This window comes from Atta colombica, unplaced genomic scaffold (genome assembly GCF_001594045.1).
Source record: "Atta colombica isolate Treedump-2 unplaced genomic scaffold, Acol1.0 scaffold90, whole genome shotgun sequence".
NCBI classification, from domain to species: Eukaryota; Metazoa; Arthropoda; class Insecta; order Hymenoptera; family Formicidae; genus Atta; species Atta colombica.
In genome coordinates, this window is record NW_017259584.1 from 244,582 (window position 1) to 251,630 (window position 7,049).

General features: G+C 31.3%; 1 protein-coding gene across 4 annotated transcripts in view; it reads left to right on the forward strand.

Moving 5' to 3' along the window:
* LOC108693509 (AP-1 complex subunit gamma-1) overlaps nt 1–7,049 on the forward strand; it is a 29,917-nt gene that overhangs the window by 5,516 nt on the left and 17,352 nt on the right. The window lies entirely within an intron of this gene.

Genomic DNA, 7,049 nt, shown 5'->3' on the forward strand with positions numbered 1-7,049 from the left:
GTTTATAAGTCGAACAGTTTAATAACGCGCGCTTGTTGTTCTAGTATTAATTGAAAAAAGAATTGGCGAATACGTAATCAATCTTAATTATGTAACAATTAAAGGCGTAATCAGAATATTTTTATTTAAAGCTGAAATTTCGAAAGTGAATATCTCCATTTCGCTACTGCTGAGGTCTTTGAAATTTTAAACACATATAGATAAAATTATTTTAAACATAATATCCAAATTTGAAAAAAAATCTGTAAAAATCAATTTCTCGGAGAAATACCTTAAGAAATATCTTATGATATATCATTCAGGTACTGACTTATCAAATAATTCCAATTTCTGCTTCAGACACTTCCTTTTGTCAACGCGTTTTTGTATCAGTAATTTTTATTTTTATTTTTTAAGACAAATGTCTAAAGCAAGTCTTAAAAATAATGTCCGTAAGAACATAAGAACAATGTAATGGGCCTTCTACAATGAGTCATAAATCAAAAGTCAGACGCTAAAAATTGACCAATTATAACCATAAATTTTTAGCGTCTGACTTCTGATTTATGACTAATGGTTTATTGTAAAAGATCCATACGATACTATAAGGTAAAAAAAAGGTCTGTAAAACATCAGGACAAATCTGTAAAATGTCTTAAGGATAATGTCTTTAGGACGTCATAAATCGACGCATAAGATATCTTATAAGGCGTCTCAATGTTCTCTGACGAGTAAATACACTGGAATGTTCTAAAACTGTCAATTCCATATCTTTCAATTCAGTATCTTTATTCAACGTTCGGTGACCATAAAATGATACTCGAGTTGACAGAGTTGAATTTTGGAACGCAATCCTGATGACAACAAAATTATCGCATAAGTAAATTTATATTAAAATTTCTTATAAATTCAAACAAGCGAATTCGATTCTGCGAAAAATGATCGCATTTAAAAATTTTTTTTTTCATTTTAGAGTAAAGTCTGTATTTTACGAAGTTTTTAATATATTTTGAATCTATTTTTACCCCTACCTGCCATCTTTTAAAAAATAAGTTTTTTTTATTTTTTTTTAAGAAATTTGCATAGTTTAACGCACTTTACGGAGTGAAGTAAATTTTTTTCATAAATATAATAACCATCGTAAAGTATGAATTTTTCTCTTATAAATTAAAAAAAGAACAATGATTTTTTTTCGAGGAGATACAATATACAAACTTACTTATACATTTTATTCTATTACCGCCAGCATTCTTTTTATTATTTATTAATATTATATACCGATGCGTATCATGGAGAAGTGTTGGCCCGATTTTGCGCGCGCGCGTATGTGCGTTCGTATATGTAGTGGAGGTAGGTAGGGGGAGGGAGGGTAGGGATATATTTGCTCTTTAAAATTGTGTATTTACACCTTGTTTTCGGACCTCTTGTGCATGCATATTGATGCAAGCTCTAATTGAAGCCTGAAGAATTTCCCATCATATTCGATGTTACTTCCAATTGCTGCAGATCTGTTGATTTTCTTCTCATAATCTATATATGTTCAATGGGTTTCAAATCCGCGTTCATTGGTGCATAGAGAAAAAGGTTTTTTTGGATTTAGTATTCCTATTCATTTTACTGAAATTTGTTTCATTGAAATAATGTATGTTTATACGAAATATTATTTGTTTGAATAAAAATTTTGTTTCATTTGAAAAACTTCTATTGCTTGACAGGAATAACATTATTTAAAGTAATATCTTTAAATTAAATAATATATTGTTTGGTTACAATGAATACAAACAATGAAACAAATTATTTATTTGAAAATGGCAAAATATATAAAGATTATTTCATGCAAATATAATTGCTTTTTTTAAAACAATCATTACATTTTTTTACCGAAAATATAGAAACAATAGTTTATATATCTAACAACAAGATTAAACGAGCAATGCTATGTGCTATATCAATTATGTTTGTGTCGTACAGTTTGATTACGCGAATACCGAAGATAGACATTATCTGTACAAACAAATCATATATTTAAGACAAATTAAGATATACTGTTTCAAATTCAAACAATCGCACTTATTGATTTAAACATTCATTTGTTTGGATCATTCCAAGTAACAAATTTATTTGGATACAATAAAATTTATTAAATCCAAAAAAATCTTTTTCTCTGTATGATAGCATCTCAATATTTTATCCTGATGCGAGAACACTCACATATTGCCAGAATTGCAACTAATTTCCATGAAGAAAACAACATCGATATATGTGTAGGATATGATGAGAAAAAGATTACGAAGAGGAACAGTCAACAAATCTACAGCAATTGGAAGCAGCATTGTATCAAATATGATAGGAAATTTCTCAAGCTTCAATTAGAACTTGCATTAATATGCGTGCACGTCATGCTTACAAAAGGTCATTTGAAGAGGCGGAAATACAGAGTTTTAAACCGCAAATATATCCCCACAAATATATATCACCACCTTCTTTTACATACACACACACACACACACACACACACACACACACACACGCGCGCGCGCGCGCGCGTGCAAAATCGAACTAGTAACCTCCCCATGGTGTACATCGGATAATGCTAATGCTGGAGGTAATAATATAAAATGTAGATAAATTTAATACACTGTATCTCCTTGAAAAAAATCATACATAACTTAATTTTTTTTAATTTATAAAAGAAAAGTTCATACTTGAAGATGGTCATCATGACATTTACGAAAAAAATTTATACCTCATGGAGTCAAACTATGCAATTTCTCAAAAAAAAATTCTCATTTTTTAAAAAATGTCACGTAAAGGTAAAGATAGATTCAAAATCTATTGAAAGCTTTATAAAGTACAGATTTTATCCTTGAAAATGAAAAAAAAAAACCTGCGACTATTTTTCAAAAACACCTTCACTATATTCAATCTCGCGCGATCGATGCGCAGTGCTGTCATTCATGACGTTTCTAGTTCAAGGGAATTCTCATGCGATTTTTCCTTTCTGTCATTCTCTCACCATCTCATTCACACGAGTCGAGCGGTCATGATGTTAGGATATATTCGTTTTTTCTGTTGTGAGATTCTCTAATGTTTTATCGATAATTATTTTATCGCTATCGTTATCTAGCCACAGCCAATGAAAATCGCGCTTTCTTCCAGGATTGTTCTGCCATTGACTATCACTAGTTAATGATAGCGACAATCATAAGACTTTTAGAAAATCCCGCTACTAGTGGAAAGTTCCTAACACGACGACGCATGGTGGAAGAAATTGATGTATGTTCAATTGAGGCAATCCACGCTCCTTTTGTTAGGAGAGTAGTTCATTTACATACTGCAATTGCTCTGTCAATCACAGCGACTTTTGCGCAGGGATTTTTTTATTTCTTTTTTTCAGCGCTGTGATTAGCTTGTGCACAATTAATTACAAATAATTGCACATTCGTGTGCAATTGCTATACACTCTTTTGCTAGTATCATTTACGAAGTAAAAAGGAGATTAAACTCAAGCAGTCGGTCCCGAAAAAAATGGGCTCGAAACAGGGAAAAGTGCAAATGTATGGAAGTACAAATTCGAGTGCTCCTGTCGGAGAAAACTTAACTTAGAAGATTTGATAAATATTTTTCCTCCCATTTTCTTATAATTCTGTAAATTTGTGTATTTTCATGTGTAAACATATATTTTAGAAGGAAAGTTGTCGTTCAACTTTTTTATTCTTTTGAATTTCAAAGTTTTTTTATGTATTTTTCAATAAATAATGATGCATTTACTATTTAATCAAATAAAATTAAATTTTATAAATTAAAATTTATGTATTAAAACGTGCATACATGTATATTCCGTACGCGTTATCATGTGATATATATTTCCAATTTTTCTCGCAATGGTACTAAAATCGCATCGTCCCGATTTTCTATGGGTTGTCCGACATCATATTTCGAGTCCATTTTTATCCTCGAGTTTGTCTCCTTTTAATTCGTGATATTGTTTATTGACCCAGGCCTGCCAACTATGAAGAAATAAATGATGTTACAACTGATTTTTATGCATCTTCATCAGATTACAGTATAAATATATACAGTAGAGATAAGATCCCATTCAGCCGCGCACATTTGCCTACGCATCATTACCAACCATGTTTTTAGTGGCATCAATCCAGATCAAAGCACAGAATCCACAGTAGATCATTAGATTGTTAACTTCCCACTTTTTCTTATATAAAAGTGTTGTCTGCGCGTAGTGAATGCGCAATGGAAAACCGTCATGTACAGAAAAGAGAGAATAGTGACCAGTTCTCTCTGATTAGTTCTTAAATATATAAGGAGATGTCATGGCAATCTAACTTTTAATTTTCACGAACTGTTACAAACTACGTGTACAACTATTTATTTCAGATTCTTTCATTTCATGCAAAAACACATTGAATAAGCCTAATTTCATTTATTCTGTGTGTATATAATTACTCTTCCGGTATTATAGTCCGGTATTATAATCCGTTTTTAAAATCGTCTTAAATACGGTTTTAGGATGTTCTCTAAATTCATAGTCGAAAAATAAGACGGTATTTGAGTAAAATTGAAGACGATCTTATTTCAAAACGTCTTGAATGGTCTTGATACAATTCATAAACACATTTTGTTCATAGTAAGCATAGACTTAAGACTATCTTTTTAGTTACGAATTCATAGTCATGGTCTAGTTTCCATCGAAGATCTAAACCGAATCAGAATGTAAGAACCAATCAACTACAGAATCGAGTATTCCTCTGTTACAGTCGAACAAGTTGATTAATTCTTACATTCTGATTCGATTTAAACCCTCGGTGAAAACTAGGCCATTATAAGACATCTTATTTGACGTGTGTGTGTGTGTGTGTGTGTGTGTGTGTGTGTGTGTGTGTGTGTGTGCGTGCGTGCGTGCGTGCGTGCGTGCGCGCGCGTGTGTGTGTAAAAAAAATTAATTTTCGCCACGATGTGTTCGAGATGGACTTAAGCAAAAATGATAAATATTAAGAAAACCTCGTTCACCTTTTAATAAAAATTTTAATAAAAATACTGAATTGATGTGTTTTTCGCGTAAAAATAAATTTTTGATAATGAAAAAATGTCGCTCTGTCCCACGAATCAAGATATTAAATATTAAAGTTGATGACTATTGAGATTAGGAAATCTGTCATACTTAAATGTATCGATATGATCATGCGTTATAATCACATGTATAAGTTTTTGCAGGTATAATATAAGATATTTCTCTACTGCAGACTCTTATTTGATTGAAAAATGGTATATTCAATAAAGCAATTAAATAAAAATCCTTGGCTCGCTGTCCGATGAGGTTGGTAATGCACTTATGGTCAAAATTCATACAGGAAATGTTTTGAGATCGAGATTTAATCAATCATAAACGAATATGATTTTTGTAAATTTTGCCTATACAAATGCAATATCGAAAAATCTTTTTATTAATATATAACATTTTATTAGGCGTAGTAAAAAGAAATCCATTATTTTTCCATTCAATTTCATGCAAAAATAATGGATTTCTTTTTACTACACCTAATGTTTCACATTAAAATAATCATATACAAATAAAAAGTTGGAAACGCGAAAACATTAATTCAATGTATTTTTATCAAAATTTAAGGTGAACGAGATGTTTTTAACATTAATTATCATCTGCAATACTCCAGCAAAAATACAGACGAGACGGATAAGACAGTTCTGTAAAATCCGCTTTTCAACTCTGATGGAAAAATTTCGTTGAAATTAATCCTCGTTTTGGAACAGCATTTCAGAAAAATTTTATTTCAGCAATTTTTTGGTGAAAAATTCATTTTCCGCAAAATTTTAATATAATTTCAGACTTTTTAAAAAAGTTTCCGAAAAGTTTCTACAGAAGTTCAGAGAAATTTCAGTTCAATTTCAGCGAATTTTCAGTATGTCAGCTAAAAAATTATAATTCTCAGTGAAATTTCAATAAATTTTCAATCAACAATTTCGCTAAAACGTTCCAAATATAGAATAATTTCAACGAAATTTTTTTATCAAGGAAACACTTAAAATCGGAATCTATAATCACAGTCATACAAAAGATTATTAAACATTTCGTAAAATTATACTTCTCAAATACAGTATTTCTACTATTGGAGAATCTAACGGAAATATTATGGAAACAGCTGAAAATCAAATAAGTTCAAACCTTCTTAAAACCATCTTCGTCAAAACGACCTTAAATCAAACAAGAATTCCTTAAGGAAGAACTTCTTCTCGTCATCGAAGGTTATCTTAGGTTTCGTGACTAGTTCGAATTGTTAGGGGTTTCGTACAATAAAAGGAATAGGGAACAGAGAACAGAGAATAAGAATTTCAACTTATTAGAAACTGTGCATTCCACAATACATATATATATGATTTCTGATAGGCTGAAATTCTTATTCTCTGTTCTCTATTCCTTCTATTGTGCGAAGCTCCTCACAATCTCAAGACAATCTTGATTGAATAAGACAATCTTGACCAAGACGACCTTAAATCGGTTCTACATTACAGTTACAAGCCGATCGCAAGTTTGTTGCGATAGTCAATATGAAGTGTTGATTTCAAAATGCACGCTTTAGAACCGGCTTTAAGCGCTGCCTTGAACTTTGATTATGAATACGGTCGAGATGAAAGTATATAAACATATGGTATGTTCTGCGCATGCGCGGTTTTACAATGTGTCACCATGTAATATATACTAGTCTTACTAGAGTCTTTGTTCGCGTCGCATGTTCTAACATGCTCTAAAATGTTCCTACCATAGCATTTACTCTAATGCGCTCATTGAAGTAAATAGAAACTATAGCACATTGGAGCATGCTGGAACATGCGATGCGAACAAACCTCTAAATATAACAGAGAAGCGCAACCGCTGTCCTGATTTCTGATTGGTTCCGCCATTTTTTTCTACGTAGTCTTCTAGGATTCTAATTTCGATAAGTATTATGATTTTTAAATCTTGATATATATACTGTAGTCTCCAAAGAGAATCAGTATTTTTTTGTAGTCAGTAGAAACTGTTATAGGAATCGCAC